The sequence below is a fragment of the Pongo abelii genome, chromosome 17 (assembly GCF_028885655.2).
Source record: "Pongo abelii isolate AG06213 chromosome 17, NHGRI_mPonAbe1-v2.0_pri, whole genome shotgun sequence".
Lineage (NCBI taxonomy): Eukaryota > Metazoa > Chordata > Mammalia > Primates > Hominidae > Pongo > Pongo abelii.
The window spans coordinates 77,600,820-77,620,756 of record NC_072002.2 but is presented as its reverse complement, the minus strand read 5'-3'; the positions used below and the strand labels follow the sequence as shown (position 1 = coordinate 77,620,756).

General features: G+C 38.4%; 1 protein-coding gene and 1 long non-coding RNA gene across 7 annotated transcripts in view; one reads left to right on the top strand and one right to left on the bottom strand.

The window, feature by feature from the left end:
• Positions 1-19,937, bottom strand: part of PHLPP1 (PH domain and leucine rich repeat protein phosphatase 1) — a 256,881-nt gene that overhangs the window by 190,549 nt on the left and 46,395 nt on the right. The window lies entirely within an intron of this gene.
• Positions 8,860-19,937, top strand: part of LOC129051611 (uncharacterized) — a 35,604-nt gene continuing 24,526 nt past the window's right edge. For 3 of the 6 annotated variants that reach the window (XR_008515981.1, XR_008515979.2, XR_008515977.2), the window contains exons 1-4: positions 8,860-8,961; positions 12,754-12,859; positions 14,749-14,793; positions 17,384-18,039. This is a non-coding gene — a long non-coding RNA (uncharacterized LOC129051611). The remainder of the gene's footprint in view (positions 8,962-12,753; positions 12,860-14,748; positions 14,794-17,383; positions 18,040-19,937) is intronic. The other 3 variants (XR_008515980.2, XR_008515978.2, XR_008515982.2) reach the window with 1 other exon arrangement.

The following is a 19,937-nucleotide window of genomic DNA, read 5'->3' as shown; positions in this document are numbered from 1 at the left end:
TTTATAGGATAGGAGATTTATCCCTATCTTACCTAGGGATAGATATTAAAGTCAGTGAATAGGATAAAATCACATATTATTGAAATTATTGCTGTAAATTCCTTCATTTGTGAATTCTGTCACATATGTAACACTTATAGTTAATATAAAAGATGGAATGCATATAGCTGAATTCATGTAAATTAAATTTGTATATAATACGTCTACACTGTACTAAGATACTTTTAAGCAAGAATATATATGGCAGAGAGAACCCCATTATATAGTATTGAATCCTTCACTAAGTCACATCTTTTTAGGTGATAATATTGTGTGGCAACCCTGAATTATTCCACCCAATTAAAAAATCCAATCGAGTTAAACTATTACATCTTGCTCCTTACACCTTAGTCTATATCTAGTGCCTCTGTTCTCTCTCCACAACCCTCACTTGGTTCAGCAGAAGAGGCTTGCCACATGTTCACAAATACAAGCAAAAATCAGGATTAGGAGACACCTGCACAGGCAGACTCATGCCTCTTGGCAGACACCCTCCAGTTGAGCAAGAGGAGCATCAGTAAAGTGAAGAAGAAATAGGAAGCAAGTTTGTGTAAATATGTAACAAAGACAAACCGCTTTGGCATCTGAAAAGCGTGAAATCAAAAGTATGGCTGAAAACATATCATTACAATAGGACTTAGGACAACAGAGAATTCATGACCATAATCAAAAAGGAATGTGAAACAATGACAAGTCACTGAACCTCCAACACTGCTACCAAGTGTTATTTGTGATGGAGGCAACTGGCACTTTCTCACAAAACTTTTATTAGTCACTAAAACAGTTTCTTAGGGGAATCTCCATTCCAATCAACAAGACTCACAGCTAAAAATTTCTCATATGTATTCCAAGCTAATGAAAATCTGGTGAATATAGGCCCTTTTTAAGAAAATACAATAAATCAAAGTTATCTTCATGAGGCTATGTTTCTAATGAACACGCAGCATTAAAACTGGAGCTTAAAATGCAGAAGACAGTTTGACTATAAATTAAAATCACACATATTTAACATAATTAATTTGGTGAAAAAAAAAAATCATCCTATCCCAGGTGGGAGAGTAGAGATATACCTCTAATCACACTGTTTTTCACGTGGAGCCAGAAAGAGGAATACAAAACCACTCCAGAACCCAGTGACTCTCACAAGTGAAGGTGAGAGTCACAGAAACAGGCTGCAACAGGTCACCAGGGCAGGAAAGGCCTGATGTGGAGCCAGGAGCCAAAACTAAGAGCCCAGTGATAGAGCCAGGTTAGACAGGAACAAGACATAGCATTTCCAAACACGTAAGATGAAGCAGACACCTGTCTACTGTCCATGGTGAGGCCCTGGTAGGCAGGTTAGGTGAGCAACCCACATTAAGGCAAGACATGAAATAGAGAGAAAATCTGTCCAAAGCCACATCAAAGTTATAATCACTTAGACTGACGTACAAACTTTTCTAAAACCATCAATTATTGACTATCTACGGAGCACTTTATATACCTTATCTAATTTACTTAAGCTCTCCAAAAAATCTTATGAGGCAAATATAAAATTTTAACAATTTTTAAATTAAGGAAACTAAGATTTAGAAGAATTACATAGTTTTCCCAAACTCAAATAGTCAAATAAGTGGTAAAGCTAACCTTTGAGCCAAGGCCTTTTGGATTCCAAAGCCAGTGTTCTCAAGAATAAACCCAAATGTCTAAATGCATGCTGTTCCCATTTAAACACACAACCTGGAAGGTTAAAGTTACTGGCAGCATCCTGTTGTTAAGAGTTCCACTGGCATTGAAAACTGTGTTATGTATCACACTAACCAAGAAGCTGGAGAGGATATGAGTTATCATATAATATGAGGGAATCCAAGGACCACAAGGTGTATTGTTGAGATGCATCAGTATACAGTAAGGAAGACTCCTTAATCAAAATGCTGCCAGCACATGCAAATAAAGAATTTGACAAACTACAGCAGAGGTTCTCCAAGCATGGTTCTTGGATCAGCAGTGATACAACCTAAGGACTTCTTACAAACTCAAGTTCTCAGATCCCACTCCAGACCTACTGAATCAGAAACTCAGGGTGGCAAGCAGCAATGCATGTTTTAACAAATCCTAAGGTAATTCTGATGAGCACTGAACTACAGAACACGGAATGGAACATTCAGCATTCTATAAGATTTCTTAAAACTGATGCATATCTAATGTCAATGAAGAATGATATGAACCTTAAGTAAAACTGATGTGCTAAAGTAGGACACATGAGGCCAAGTCAATCATAAAATTCTCAAATGATTTCCAAAGAAGAAAAAGGTTGAGATCCTTGAAACTGTGAGAAGGCCAAATAAGTATCCTGAAGACAAACCTTTATTATCCAATTAAATAATACTGTCAATTTTTAAATCAATATGCCCAATAAATCATGTACAGTATTTCTTACTGCAGCCACTAACAAAAATGAAAACAAACAAAAACGGAAATAAACTAGACCACTTCTGAATCCTTCAGATGTTTTAATGTTCAGTTAAGTAAAACAAACTTGACTATTCATTCTTGAGAAGCGTAATGGTAACTGGACAACTATCATATATACCACATACCCATACAATCTATAAAAATTCCCACAAGCACAAAATGACTGGTTCTTGCCCAGAATTACATAATTATACACTGTTAAAAAAAGACTAACATTTGAGACCATTTCATTCAACTCTATTATTTTATAAATTAGGGAACTGAGGGCCAAAACTGTCATGTGGACAGTTGGCTACTGGCAGAACTAAAACCAGAGGCTGGGCTTCCTGATCTCCAGCCCAGAGAGCTCTCAATCTACCAGCCTGCCTCAGCCAAGCTTTAACTCAAAAAAAAACATAACACATGGCCTGATGATACTTCAGCAAGTCCCAAAACACCTCTGGAATTAATAGAAACTTAAAACCAAAAGAAGACTATTATTTAGCTACATTAAAGAACTAATATGAAGAGAAATCATGACCCGACAAATTGAATACGAGACAGAACCCTGTAATCTGCATACCAGCTCCAGCCACAAAAGACAGTATCTGTTTCTACCATAATTAAATTCTGTACTACGTAATGAAAAGCCAAATCAATTACTGAGTAATTTAAACAGACAATCATATCAATTAGTACCTATTTAGTCACAAGTTGTTTTTGACTGTCAGTTACTTCAGTGAGGATGATGATACAGATGACATTCATCCCTCTGCACACTTACCAAGCACCTGCTGTGTGTCTCCATGCACTGAGATACTGCAGTAAGTGAACCATACAGCAAGGCAACCACTCTCCTGAGGATTACTGACCAACAAGAGGCAGGATGACAAGTACCATGGAGACAGTTAAAATAGTGTAATGGAATAGGTGACTAGAGAGGAATGGAGACTGCTGAAGATGGCTCTGAGGAGGTGACATTTAATATGAAACCTGAAGAAAAAAAAAAATCTGAAGGTCTGGAGAAGAAGATTACCGACAGACGGGACCACAAATACAAAGGCCTAAGGAGAGCATGCACTTTCATGCTCAGGCAGAGTAGCGGAAGCAAGGGTACCAAGGGGAGGAGAGGTAGGAGATAAGGCTGAGCACGAAGGCCTAGGAGGGCATTCAGATTTCATTCTAAGTGCAATGGGAAACCCCTGGAAGGTTTTAAATAGGAGCACGACAGGGTCTAATTACATATGAATACAACAAAATCATTACAAATTTTCAGTAGCCTCTGAGTTTATTACTCCAGCCACTATCATTCCCTGAATTAACAATATACAAGCCTACGGCTAACCTCGTGGGACCACAGAAGTCAGAAGGCTTAATTTAAAATATTTCCAAAGCATAATATGAGCAAATATGCTAAAGAATGACTCAAAATCTATACCACATCATCAAGCTATAAACATTAATCAATAAACTAACAGTTACTCCACAGACTAAATTATTCTATCTCCTGGATACTTACTTAGCCTGTATACTACCTTAGAATAGCAGTAATAAAAGTTTTATAAGGTGTTTTTTGGAGCTCTACTTTCATTTTTAAAAAAAACCCTCTAAAGAATAAACTTAATTTGAACACATGCTTGTATTATTTCTAAAAATATGTAATCTTACGCTTAAATAGCTATGTCTCAGAGCAAAACAACAGCAAGGCCCTGATGGAATAAGCACGGTATACAATAAGTCAGAGGGAGTTCAGAATAAGGGATTTATTCTGAATTTATTCCTACCAAAAAAATAAATAATGAATTTACTCTTACCATTCTCCTCATCACATCTTCACTGCTGGTTCAACAGAAGCTACTTCCTAATTAAACTGAAGGCTATATTTAGTCTTCCAGATTATTCTCTTTAAATTAGCCCCTATAAAATGATTTTTAAAAACAACATAGCACCCAAAATTTACTGGCTGCCCAGTCTGCCCTTCAAGTCAATGATTTCCAACGCTGTCTTTTTAACTGCCAAGGTTCCTCAACCATTCCCTCAAAAAAAGTCTCCTGTATCACAATGGTCTGGGAGGTGCTGGGAAGAATATCAAAGGTAATACATTAAAAAGAGTTCAATCTAACAAAATAATGACAATAGAATGCAGTAAATATAATAACAGAAGTTATGGCTAAGTCCTCCAAGTTAGGGATTGATTAATTCTTTACATAGAAAACCGGCTGATTCACTCTCTCCTTGTCATATGGTATGACATGGAGATTCCAACAAGTGACATCACCTAGATTTAGGCAACTCTTGGGAAATTGACAGTTATTGAGGATTTTTCAGCAGGGTAGTAACGCGAATGATTGGAGTAATTTTAGAGTAATAACGTATGACATTATGGCATTGTGGAAATAGATTGGAGAAGGCAGACATGATATGCAGGACACCAATGAGAAGGGTATTTTAATGTGAGAGACAAAAACAACGAGCACTTTAACAAAAATATTCTAAAAGAGAGTCCTTACTGGTTGGGGGAAGGGGGTGAGTCCTTTCTAAAACAGAAATCTATTACAAGTGATATCCAAATATAGAGAGTGAGGGAAAAGGTAAAGTCAAAAATGGATCACAGACTTAAAACTACAGAGCTTCTAGAAGAAAACTCAAGAAAAATCTTTGTGACTTTACAGTAGGCAAAAAATACCTCACAAATTAGACTTTAAAAAAATTTTAACTTCTGCTTTTCAAAATACACCCTTTAGATAATATGTAAGAAATATATAATAAAATATATAATATAAATAAGAATATAAGAAACCACAGAATAGGATAAAATATTTTTCAATACATACATATACCTAACAAGGACTAATATCCAGCATATAAAAATAACTTTTACAACTCAATAACAACCCAATAAGAAAAATGGGCAAAAGATCTAAACTCACATCTCATAAATGAAGATATCTGAATGGCACATGGAAAGATGCTCAAAATCATTCACCATCAAAGAAATGCAAATTTAAGCCACAATAAGATACCACTACAAGCTCATTAGAATGGCTCAAATTTAAAAGATTAACACAAAATACTGCAGAGAATGCAGAGCATTTGGAACTTTCAAACACTGCTAGTGAAAATGCAAAACGGTATAAACACTTTGGAAATGGTTTGGCAGTTTCCTTTAAAATTAAACAAACATCTACCATTGGGTTGCTAAATGTTTACCCCCCAAAAATAAAAATACATGTTCACAGGAAGTCTTGTACACCAATGTTCATAACACATTGTTCACATTAGCCAAAAACTAGAAATAGCCCAAGTGTCCATCAATAGGAGAATGACTAAACAAACTGTCATGTATTCATACAATAGAATACCAGTCAGCAGGCTGGACACGGTGGCTCATGCCTGTAATCTCAACACTTTGGGAGGCGGAGGCGGGTGGATCACAAGGTCAGGAGATTGAGACCATCCCGGCCAACATGGTGAAACCCCGTCTCCACTAAAAATACAAAAATTAGCCAGGTGTGGTGGCGGGTGCCTGTAATCCCAGCTACTTGGGAGGCTGAGGCAGGAGAATCACTTGAACCCAGGAGGCAGAGGTTGCAGTGAGCCAGGAGGTAGAGGTTGCAATGAGCTGAGATCACACCACTGCACTCCAGCCTGGGCCACAGAGTGAGACTCCGTCTTTAAAAAAAAAAAAAACAAAACAAAACAAAACAAAAAAACCACTCAGCAATAAAAAGGAATGAACTACTGAATACAACATGGGTGAATCTCAAAGTCATTCTACTGAGTAAAAGTGAGCAGATGCTATAAGAGTAAGTGATGGCTCAATTTTGTATGTCAGCTTGGTTGGCTAAGCTACACTAGGTGTTGCTGTGAAAATATTTTATAAATGTGATTAACTACACTCAGTTGACTTTAAGTAGACTTCCCTCTATAATGTGGGTGGGCCTAATCTAATCAGTCGATGGCAATAAGAACAAAAAAACAGATTTCCCAGAGGAAGAGGAATTCTGACTCAATACACTAACATAGAAATCCTGTCTACATTTCCAGCCTGCCCTACAGATTTTAGACTCAAAATTACAACATCAATTCCTGTCTGAGTTTCCAGCTTGCTGGCCAGCCCTGCAAACTTCAAACTCAAGACTGTAGCACAGAATCTTAACATGAGCTTCCAGCCTGTCAGCTTGCCCTAAAACTGTTGGACTTGCCAGTTCCCATAAGCAAGCCAATTCCTTAAAATAAACTTCTTTATATATATATATTTTAAAATCTCTTTATAGATACATATCTATGCCTATGTATAGACATAGATAGGCTACCTTATTGGTTCTCTTTCTCTGGAGAACCCTAATACAGTATTTTGTATTTATATGAAATTTATATAAATTATGCAATTTATATAAAATTATAGAAATGCAAATGAATCTCTAGTGACTAAAGGTAGATAATGAACTTGGTTCCCTAGGTCAAGGGTAGATAGAGGATAAACATTGCAAAGTGGCATGAGAAAACTTCTGGGGATGACGGAAATCTTTGATATCTTGACGGTGGTGGTGGTTTCACAGGTGGATATAGGTCAAAACTGATCTAATTATATACTTCAAATGACAGTTTACTGTATATAAATTATGCCTCAATAAATTATACCTAAAAGTGGACAACTAGGTGAATGATAGTGTCATTAGTCGAGATAAAAAATACATGAAGAATACATGCTGAAGTGGATTTACCTTTAGTCACACTAAACTGTGGTTCTATTGGGACATCCTGTGGTAATGTCAAGAAAGCCAATGAATATATGAGTTTAGACCTGAAAAGATAAATGTGAGCTGAATGCAGCTTTGGGAGTTGTCTGCACAAAAGTAATAAGAACGGCTAGGGATAGATTTGATGAGAACAAGATAGCAAGTAAAGAAAAGGAATGTCTTATTAGTGGGCTGGGCGCGGTGGCTCACGCCTGAATCCCAGCACTTCAGGAGGCCGAGGCGGGTGGATCACCTGAGGTCATGAGTTCAAGACCAAGCTAGTCAACATGTTAAAACCCTGTCTCTACTAAAAATACAAAAAATTAGCCAGGCGTGGTGGTAGGCGCCTATAATCCCAGCTACTCAGGAGGCTGAGGCAGTAGAATCGCTTGAACCCGGGAGGCAGAGGCTGCAGTGAGCTGAGATGGCGCCACTGCACTCCAGCCTGGGCGACAAAATGAGACTCCGTCTCCAAGAAAAAAAAGAATGCCTTATTAGTGTCCCACAGATTCTGCTATTGGGTCTTTTGTGACCTGAGGAATGTAGTTTCAATAGAGTAGTAGGGTTGGAAGTTGGACTGAAATCAGTTTTAGAAATAAAAGGAAATTCTTTTAAAGTGACCATGGTGATTATGGGTTATTTTTTTAAGACATTAGCTATAAAAGCAAGAGAAAAGGAGGTTGATAAATAGGAATGAGAACTAAGAAGGGTTTTATTTTTTGCTTTTTTTTTTAGAGGTATTTTTGTTCCCATTTCGTGTGCTATTCATTTGATCTGAAATATTAGTTTTGTTTGTACACAGAAAACATTTGAACACTTTTATAGCCAGAAAGAATGAGCCCAGTGTCGGTAGGTTGACACCACAAAAGGAAAGGATAAGGTTTCTAAACGAAAGTCAAGAACACAGATGAAATTGTTACCTTAAATAATCATCTCAATGGGTTCTACAAATTCTTAAGACAGCTTTCAAATTTACTGCAATTTTAAGTGTATATATAATGCCTCTTTTAAAAGAAGGGATGGGAATCATTATGATATTAGCTCAGTCAAGGGCAAAGGAAGAGAAGACTTACTAAATGACCTCTATGTCAAAACCTTTCACAGTTATCATCACATTTAGACATAACAATTTTGTAATCCGTCTGTAGACGAAAAACGAAAGGCTCAGAGAGGTCAAGTGACCTTCCCAAGTCAAAAACCCAATTGGCAGCTGACGAAGGCTCAAAATGAAGCTGATCTGACTTCAATCTCCTTGCACTTCCCCATGCCATGCTACGTGTCTAACAATCTGGACGTATCACAGAGGAGCAAAAATAGCTGAATTCAGCTGCAGTGAGAAGTATCAGGAAAGAAGAGAAAAAAACTGCCCAGGACCACATATTATACCTGGCCTTAAATCTATCCAAGCTAACCAGATTTTGGACAACAGGCAGAATGAGCCAACGAATCAGTATATATATCACAAGAAGGCTGCTACCCAGACTGAATGTTTGTGCCCCCACCCCACAAAAAAACATGTATTAAAATACTAACCCCTAATGTGACGGTGTTAGAAGTGAGATCTTTGGGCAGTGATGATGTCGTGAGGGATTAGTGACCTCATAAAAGCAGCCCCAGAGAGCTGCCTTACCTTTCCTGCCAGCTGAGTACACAGTGAGAAGATGGCCACCTATAAGCCAGGAAACAGGCCTCCATCAACATGGAATCTGCCGGCAACTTGATCTTGAACTTCCCAGCCTCCAGGATTGTGAGAAATCAATTATGTTGTTTATAAAACCACACATTCTATGATATTTTATAATGGCAGCCTAAACGAACTAAGACAGGGTTGTGTCATTTTCTACCAAATTCACAACAACATCAGCAATGGCTTTTCAAATTTCAGTTCTTTGAGCTTCCTCAACATTTAGGGTGGATACACTAAATTTTGGTTAACAACAAACAATCAGAACCCATCCCCCTCAACCCAAAAATAATTTTATTTAGGAAGTTATCCTTCCTAAAAATCTGGCATGTTGTGGAGGCAAAGAAGTATGAATAAAGAAAACACACAAAAGAACAACAAGGAAACTTTCCATGTAGCCAAAGTCCTCACAACACCCATCTGTGAAATGTACTACTTTATCTCAGGGAGACAAGTAAGGTAAACTATATCAAGGCCATAGGGAAGCTCCAAAAAAAATCATGAAGTACAAAGTTCAAACAACATTACAGGTTTTGAAGGGCTTTGACAATGTTCCACCTTCTACCTATGGAGACTTGTAGCTAACACAAACGTCCCATTATATTGCTTGATATTTTCCAGCAGCTAAAACCTGTGAAACATGTTAAAAAGAAAAAAATTAAGTGGGGTGGGGATCTTAGAGCAGATGCAATTCAGCAGTACCACAGAAACTAAAGCTTAAATAAGGAGACTCTCAAAACTCCAGCAGCCTAGGGTTCCCAGCATGATAAAATCCAAGCCTTTTTCACTCCTGTTGCTTCCCATATTCATCTCTTCCCTTTGGCTTCCAAGAACATCACATACTGCTTACAATCTTGACTGACCCTCAGCATACCATAAAGGTCCATTGTACTCAATTTTAGAGTTTTTTTTTGGGGGGGTGGGAGAGGAATTATTTTTTGAGCAGTTCTAACTATATATAAGGATTGTATTTTGTTACTTTTATTTTTTTCTTGGACACCTTCCAAAGAACAAAAAGAAAGAGAAAATCTTTTTTTTTTTTTTTTTCGAGAAAGAATCTTGCTCAGTAGCCCAGGCTGGAGTGCAGTGGCACAATCTCAGCTCACTGCAACCTCCACCTGCCAGGTTCAAGCCATTCTCGTCCCTCAGCCCCCCAAGTAGCTGGTACTACAGGCATGTGCCACTACGCCCAGCTAATTTTTGTATTTTCAGTAGAGATGGGGTCTCACCATGTTGGCCAGGCTGGCCTTGAACTCCTGACCTCATGCGATCCACCCACATCGGCCTCCCCAAGTGCTGGGATTACAGGCATGAGTCAGCATGCCCAATTTAAATTTAATTATTTTTTAAAAACAATAAAATTCACTATCTTTCAAGCCAGATGGGTCTACTGGAGCATTTCATCAACCTAAGATATGTTATGGGATCCTAGTGATCTCGCTTTTCCTGTATCTTAAAACACTTTGTTATTTCATCACCCTAAGAATTATTTCATTATTACACATCAATTATTGCCAATTATGCTTAAAAAAAAGAAGAAAACAAAAATGGAATCCTATTTTCCATGATACAATATAATGATGAAATAAATTATTACTATTATCATCCTTTAGTTTTCTTATTGCATTACCCAAAACATTACATAACCTTCCAGAAGAGTTTTAGACTAAACATACTAACTTTATAGTCTGCTTTTAGCTTTCACTGAACACAGTTGAGAATTCAGAATTTTTCATTTTCTGCCCACAATGGCAAAGAGAAGTGACAAATGGAGACACAGCACAGTTAAGTCAGAAGATTAATGCAAAGAGACAGATGACAGCACTCTAGCATCAGATTCTGATGAAAGGAGAAGAAGAAGAAAGAAGAAAGAAGAAGAAGAAGAAGAAGAAACTGATCATACAGGCTGAATGTCCCCAATACAGAAATCTGAAATGAATGCTCCCAAATCTGAAACTTTTTGAGTGCCAATAAGATGCCAGAAACAGGCAATGGACATTGTTAACACTGCAGAAGAAGTGCTTATTGATGACAGGTGAAAATGGCTGATGGGCTTATTGAAGGCCTAGAGTAGTGTGCATTCTTAACAGAAGAAGGTATCAATCATATCAATTTTTAAAATCAAAGACAGATGTCTAAGATCAAAACCAATGTTAATGACGCAGATGACTCTAGAGGAAACATTTTTAGAAGCCATCCAGCAGAAAGCCTCCTCATAACTAGAGGACCCACTTCCTGGTCCCTCAACTGCTTCTGATGTTTCTTCTCTCCTAAAAAAGCACAGTGTACACTAACCTTTTAATCAAAACACAACATCATCAGTGTACAGATGGGTGAATTTTTAAACAAAAACACAGCATTATAGGTGGAGACTAAAAACCTGCCATTGTTCACTGGGGCTGTTGTTTAATAGATGGTACAGGTAATTCTGTTGATGCTTTTCTGCTTGCAGGCTTAGTTACCATGAGCACATTATTTTTTCACTGTATTAATGGTATGTCATATTTCTCACTGTTAAGAACTCATGTGTGAATAAGTATAAGAAAATGATTGCTTAATGGTAGCATATAAATTCAAAGTCAGGAACAATGGTGATGCCAAACCACCTCAGATGATCCATATGGATGGCTGAGATAGTGACAACTTTGCTTTTTTTTTTTTTTTTTTTGAGACAGTCTCACTCTGTCGCCCAGACTGGAGTGCAATGGCGCAATCTCGGCTCACTGCAACCTCGACCTCCTGGGTTCAAGCGATTTTCCTGCCTCAGCCTCCCGAGTAGCTGGGATTACAGGTGTGCACTACCATGCCCAGCTCGTTTTTGTATTTTTAGTATAGATGGGGTTACACCATGTTGGCTGGTCTCAAACTCCTGACCTCAGGTGATCCACCCGCCTCGGCCTCCCAAAGTGTTGGGATTACAGGCATGAGCCACCGCTCCTGGCCCATCTTTGCTTTCTAAAGGTTCAATGTATACCATCTTTGTTTCATGCACAAAAATATTTTAAAATATTATATAAAATTACCTTCAGACTATGTCTATAAGGTGTATAGGAAACATAAATGAACATTGTGTTCAGACTTGGATCCTATCCCCAAGATATCTTATTATGTATATGCTAATATTCCCCACCCCCCCAAAAAATTCCAAAATCCAAAACACTTCCGGCTCCGAACATTTTGGAAATGGAATATTCAATCTGTGTAAGCAAAATCCAAACTATGAATCTTTAATGAAGACATCCTACATGGATTTTCTCAAATTCAAGAACCGATGCATCACCAATATATTTCTAAATGCAAAAAGAATGTATGGTTTTCTCATCCAAAAAGTTATTCAACAGAAAGGACTACATGGTGTAATATTCTACAATAAGAATTTGAACCATACCATTTTGCTAAAATGGCCTGTAACAAAACTTCATATGGTTGTTACTGGATTGCAAGTTGACACATGTTAAAAACCAGAGTAGGTCGGGCATGGTGGCTCACGCCTGTAATCCCAGCACTTTGGGAGGCTGAGGCAGGTGGATCACCGGAGGTCAGGAGCTTGAGACAAGCCTGGCCAACAAGGTGAAACCCCATCTCTACTAAAAATACAAAATTAGCCGGGTGTGGTGGTGCATGCCTGTAATCCCAGCTACCTAGGAGGCTGAGGCAGGAGAATCGCTTGAAACCAGGAGGCGGAGGTTGCAGTGAGCCAAGATCACACCATTGCACTCCAGCCTGGGTGACAAGAGTGAAGCTCCATCTCAAAAATAAATAAATAAAAATAAAAAGACTAGTAGGAAATACATGATTTGGAAATAAAAAATATTCATTAGATTGATGATGCTAATTGGCTTTTTACAAATCTAGGAAGAAAAATATGTTGCAAACATGGAGGAAAGATGATGGCCTCCTTCAACAGAACTATGAGTTGTCCAAGATTTCAAAAAGTTCTTCAAGCATGGCATTTGATGATGTAAGTACAAGAACAAAAAGTAATGATAAGGTAGAACTTATTAGAGATGTGTTTGAAATATGGAATCAGTATTAATAAGATGGAAATGTTCTAGATTCACATATAACAGTTGATGAACAGTTAGCTGCATTTTAGCACATTACTCATTTGGAATACATCATGGAATAAGAATTTGGGTATACTATGCTTAAATTCTTATTAAAGTATTCTAATAAAGCTGTTCTCCCTATCCCTTTATTGTTCTGTACATTATTTGTAAAGTGAAAACTGCACAAACATTACAAAAGAGCCATTGGATCCAGACAACAAACGGTAATGGCCTATTTTTCCTGGTATATGAAAGACAGAGCATCTTGGTGACATTTCTGTGAATGTTTAAAAAAAAAAAGATGCATTTTAGAAACAAAGAATATATCCTTTGAATCCTAGCATGATCACACAAGAGTTTGTTTAAAATTGTTTATCCTCCCTCCCCACAGCAATCACATCTAGTTATTCTACTCATTTCAAAATCAGAAATCATTTTTTTTCACTTGGTCAATACTTTTTCTAAAATAAAATGCTTCAAAACAGCCTGGCAGAAACCAGGGATTACATAAAATCCTCTTTAAGAACATTCCTACCTCTGGACTTCTGATTCCACAATACTGAATGGCTTAGTCAAGATTTACATCTAATGTTCCACTAAAATTCAAATATATTTCTGATCTACAATTTCTAATTACACTTGACTTTGTTTCTTTCAGTTAAATGATCTCTGAAAGTTTGATATGGAATGCTAAGTGAATGAGCAGTTCTTACTAATTTCTAGATATTAGAGTTATTCTTCTAAGGACTTAGTCTGTCTTTATTATTAGCAATCATTTATAGATGATATATTAAACTTTCAATAGTTTATTTCTAATTCAACCTTGATGATCAATGAGGATAGCAGCCATCACTAACAGACTGTCATCCCCACCATCACCCCAGAGAATACAGCATATAAATCATTTTCTTGATACCTATAAACTAAAGTTATAATTCTGATGGCTAAAAGCTTACTAAGGCATAAATTGTTTGCTTTTATCCTAATAAAACCCAGTTTCCGGTATTTGCTCTCTCTAGTCTTTTTTTCCCCCATCTCCTTTTTCATTGTTAGGTAATCATATAATTTTTCCTCCTCACCTACATAATGGTTTGATTATTGTCACTGAGAATACCTATAGCAGCCTCTTTTCCACTTGCATGTTTCTAACATATAACCACGTAACTAAGCTCAGCAGAATTATATTTAAAGATAATGAAATTTGATCTGGGTAAGGTTTAGTGACTTCAATTTAGGATAGAGAATTTTCCAACTTATTTTCTCATTTTTTTGCCTATATTACAGATAGGTATGGTTGTTAAAGAAACTTTTGTTGTACTGTTTCTGTTGTTTACAGAGTAATGTAATTTTTAAACTCATATTCCAGAGAGTTATAAAATAGCCTCCACCATCGTCAGCCAATGATATCACTGTTGAGCTGTTTTCAATAAAAGTTCATGCTGTACTTCCTGCCTCACAGGTCGTCTGGTTCCGTTTTTGGATCCTCTCCACTGTATTCAATCCCTTTGGTTCTCAAGGTGACTACTGACTGATCAGGGGCTTGAAAAAAGGGAGACAATATTGGTTTTTAATTTGTTTTTGTTTTTCTCTAATCAAAGCAGCTGAAATTTTTCATCCAAGCTATGGCTTCTTTGACTACTACATTGCAGTTCTCAAACTTTTAACTTTAGACTTCTCTGGATAGTTTCTAAGATATAAATTAAATTCGGTGTCAATGAAAACAAACTTACAAAACAGGCCTTCTTGGCAACACCCCTCTCCCCAGATATAGAGGTGCTAATGGATTCTCATCCTCTCCTAGGAGCCCTAAGATGACTTGAGCCTCACGTCAACTCTCTTTGCTACAGTTAAGTCAATTCTCTTTTCTTAGTTATCTAAGTGCCAGCCAAATACTGCATCTTAGCATTTTTCATTCCAAACCACTTTGTGGATGAAGAGGGCCACACCGAAATGGGCCACTCCCTGAACTGATTGGTTTTCTGCTATTGTACTCTATTAAACCAGATAGGAAAAAATAAAACAGCACAATTTCTCTAACACAAAAGCAGTACAGTCTATATTCTCCCCCATACCTCCAAACACACATGCCACCAGATTCAAACAGCTGTTACCCACTTACCTATTTAGAAATGCAATCAAATATAAATATTTTCAGAGACAGATCAATTCTTGCATTCTAAAACTCTGTGGCAACAGTAATTCTTATGAGTCATTACCTAAGATTTCATGCCTATGCCACAGGCGAGTCATGCTCCAAACTGTTCAATCATTTCATTTAAAGTGCTCAAAAACTGAATTGGGTTTTGCCATATATGGGCCGTATCTTTTCATGTACGGAAGAATGGATCAAATCCAACAGAAAACTGCAAATGATTTTCTCTCTAGTTTTATACAGTAATGGGTTTATTCTCCCAAATTCTAGGACTTTCTCAAGTGGTTGTAGGAATTGCGGTTTTGGCTCTCTTAAGCCAATGTAAGCACATTTCCCACTGTTCATTAACTGAGAGAAGGCCAAATAACATTGCGGCACTTTTGAAAAGCTGAAGGAATCTCGGTTTTAGTGGTCTCCTTTGAAATTATGTATTTTAACCTTCCCCATTCCTGTTGGAAAATTAATTTTCCTGATCTGATATTGTCTCCTTTCCATATACTGAGATATCATAATACTATGATTTAGGGCCTGATACCGAGTTAAATGCTCAAAGCGAGATATTTTTCATTTGCTATATCCACTCACTGCCACCCCCTCCACCACTTCTTGTAATCCAAGGATCTGGCAGGAGAGTGGCTGGCAGGAGCTAGAATTTAATCTGTGGATGGCAGTTAATTATAAAATAACAGGTCCCAGCTTGTTTCTACTTTCCACCCCCAAGAACATTTATAAATCTATACATCTGTAGACAGTTTATCTTTCAAAAACTTCTCATTTTAAATTTGTTACCCTCACATAACTCTTAAGAGTTAGTGATTGGTAACTCGATTTTAGAGATGAAGTCTTTGGTGTTGAAGTAAAAGAGATTCAATATTTAACAGCCTTATTTTTCCAGCCCAAGTTTAAAACCAGTAAGACAGGAAAGCCAGAAAGAAAAATATATATTTATCTGATATATAATATACAGCTGATATATTATATAGAGCAATATAGATACACAGATAATAGCTTTATTACTAATAAAGCGTAGGTTGGAAAAGGTAGCTTAGCTCTATTAGTCGAGTGGTCTTGGCTAATATTTCACCCCAGAATTAGGCCAATTTCTCTACCTAGCCACAGGTGCAGCTCAACAGGCAGAGGCCTCCCTGAGGAGGCCTGCCCCCATAAAACTCACAGCATGAACAAGCACAGCAGAACGCAAGATCTGTAGGAAAGGAATGAGCTGAAACTAGACAGGCCCAGTTCCTTTTTCCAAACTCGAAGATAAGTCACTTCTCCTCCCCTAGGGAAGACTAAAGTGAGGGAGTTTCTAGAGAGGCCAAGAGTATTATCCCAGTGAATGCCCATCCCATACAAGCATGCAAACACGAAACCAGAAGAAAGTTATTCCCCAAAATGCAGCACCAAGGAACCTCAAGTTGCCCCCCAAAGCCAGGCTGACATTCCCCAGTTCCCACACATTGAACTTGCTGACTGAAACAGTTTTCCTCTCCACCTATCTAAATCCTATTCATCTTATATTATTTAGATTACCTCCAATTCTCCTTTTCTGTACAAATACATATATATATATATATATTTTTTTTTTTTTTTTTTTTTTGAGACGGAGTCTAGCTCTGTCACCCAGGCTGGAGCGCAGTGGCGCGATCTCGGCTCACTGCAAGCTCCCCCTTCTCGCTCTGTTGCCCAGGCTGGAGTGCAGTGGCGCGATCTCGGCTCACTGCAAGTTCCGCCTCCCAGGTTCACGCCATTCTCCTGCCTCAGCCTCCCAAGTAGCTGGGACTACAGGCACCCGCCACCACACCCAGCTAATTTTTTTTTGTAATTTTAGTAGAGACGGGGTTTCACCATGTTAGCCAGGATAGTCTCGATCTCCTGATCTCGTGATCCACCCGCCTTGGCCTCCCAAAGTGCTGGGATTACAGGCGTGAGCCACTGCGCCTGGCCCCTTCTCTGTACAAATATTTTAAGTCACTTACCCTTTTTGAGAACACATGCATCTTAAGAACTACATGCTTTACCCTGTAGATCTACTTAAGCAGATACACGTAAGCTTTAATAGACTGCAACATGCTGAGAAGCAACAAACAGTGGAAGACCATTAATTCATCTTGCAGTCTTCCCTTGGGTACTTCAAGATACATGCGCAAACGGCTTATAGATCCAATAAAGGTACCAATGCATGCACCAAATACTAGTAAAGCTTAACTTAAGCATAAATACAGCTTTAATATTTTCTTCTCATATCCAAATGTACTTATTTGCATACTTCCTATTATGCCAGCACCCCTCTTTGGAGACTACCACTTCATGCAATGGGGAGTGACATTAGGGCTGAACTGTAAGAAAGAGAACTCTGACAGCAATGAGAAGACAGAAAAAGAGAATGACCAGATATCCAAAATGGGATCGTAGCATCGAACATGAGAAGGCCATGCATAAGATGGGGTAGGTCCAATCAACAAAATTTGAAAAAAGGTCAGCTTTGGAGTGGTCTGAAAAGGGAGACAAAGGAGAAGTCAGAATTCTGGATGATTTCATGGTAACAATCCTGAGTGACTTGGAGGATATAATAGTATTAACTAAAAAGGAAAATGCACAAGACAGCAATTTGAGGGAAGAACATTTAGATGAAGAGATCCTTGAGAAATATATGCATTTAAAAGACAAGTGGGAGAGAAACTAATGAAGGAGCTGAAAATGGCCAATGACACTGGAAAAGAACGACCACAGTAAAGTGTCCTAGTAGCCAAGGGAAGAGAGAAAGCACTTTTTAAAGGATGAGACGATCACTTGTGTCAACTTCTGTCAATAATTAAAGGAGACAAGGGACAAGAAGACATCCGTGGATATGGCAAATAGCCAATAATAATGAAAGCTAGCATCACATCTGCTGCATGCTTGTCACATGCCAGGCACACCACTTCAAGAGTTGTACAAGTAAGAATCCACTTCATCCCCAAGAACCCTAGGACGTACGTGTGACTAGCATCCCCATTTTGGTGATCAGCCTCTCGAGTAGCTGGGCTTACAGGCATGCGCCACCAGGCCCAGCTAATTTTTGTATTTTTAGTAGAGACGGGGTCTCACCATGTTGGCCAGGCTGGTCTCGAACTCCTGACCTCAGGTGATCCACCTGCCTCGGCCTCCCTTGTACAAGTAAGAACCCATTTCATCCCTAAGATGAACGTTAAGTCTGACTAGCATCCCCATTTTGGTTCATCCCCAATTTCATTTCATCCCCAAGAACCATAGGACATAAGTGTGACTAGCATCCCCATTTTGGTAACCAACAAGAAAATTAAATCCATAATAAGGAAGAGGCAGAACCCAAAGTGGATGGGGATGAGGACAAATGAAAGGTGAGAAAGAATAATCTGCCTATAAATGAACAGAGGTATAAGAAAACAGAACAGCAGCTGCAAGTAAAAATGGTTCTTTTTGTTTGTTTTGTGTTTTTTTGTTTTTGTTTTTGTTTTTTTAGATGGAGTTTCACTCTTGTTGCTCAGGCTAGAGAGCAATGGCTTGATCTCGGCTCACTGCAACCTCCGCCTGCCGGGTTCAAGCAATTCTTCTCCCTCAGCCTCCCGAGTAGCTGGGATTACAGGCATGCACCACCACGCCCGGCTAATTTTTGTATTTTCAGTAGAGACGGAGTTTCTCCATGTTGGTCAGGCTAGTCTCGAACTGCTGACCTCAGGTGATCCACCCGCCTCAGCCTCCCAAAGTGCTGGGATTACAGGCGTGAGCCACCACACCCAGCTTGATTTTAATTTTAAGATGGAAACTATTTGAGCATTTAAGTGTTTATCAACAGAAGAGACAGAATCTAGGTCTGCCCCATAGAAAAAAATATCTCTGGTGCCACTGGGAGAAGTCACAAAGACAGGTATGATGTCAAAGAGTCCAGAAAGTAGACAAAGAAAGAAATACAGCAGAGAATAGCATAGTGTCACCAAACAATAGTGTCACAGCACCATGGACTGACTGACTCTGACAGTGAGAAAACTAAAAAAGAGGGACTAAGAAAGAGTAAGATCTGAGAGTAATCAGACAGAAATGGCAGCTGTGTAGCAGTCTCGGGGTTCCTTTCATCCCAACACAAGGGTGCGATGAGTGACAGCAGTTCAGTACAGGCTGCAAAAGGCTGAATGAGGTGTTCACATGACTTGCTGCACGGGAGACTAGAAAACCTGGCAAAAGGTAGAGTCCAGGGCTGAAGACAGCAGGTGTCCAGGGCCTACTCAACCTATAGGAAAAGCACTGGGTGATCTTCCCCCTCTTTTGGTAGCACCCTGCTTCCTCCTGAGTTCCACCGGAGGTCAGAGAACACAGTTTCAGGTTTCACACTATATACTTATTTCAGAAGCATGCAGAGTTATGCAGAAAAAAGGACACTCAAAGAGCAGTAGAAGAGACAAGTTACTACAACCACTTTAGCTGCACAGGTTGGCTACTTCTCTGCACAGCCTGGGAGCTCATGCATAGCCCGGAGGGAGAAGTGATTGCTAGAGAACAAAAAAATTAGTAACTGAGTCATATGGGGAAAATTTCTGGATAAAAATTTTAATTGGCTAGGTGGATCCTTAGATTGGTAGACTTTGTGGATTTAGCTGCAAAGTGTATTTAAAGGAGTGTTAAAAAGTAACAACTGTTGTTTTAGATATTTTACAATTTATATTTCTAGAATAAAAACACTAAGAACTCTTTTCCATAAACACCTCTATCGCAACCATTATGGTAAAATTAAAAAATAATCAATATTTTAAAATGAATTATATACATGCAATAGAGGTATTTCCTTTGAGCAATTTATATCCTACTTAGATTAATCATAA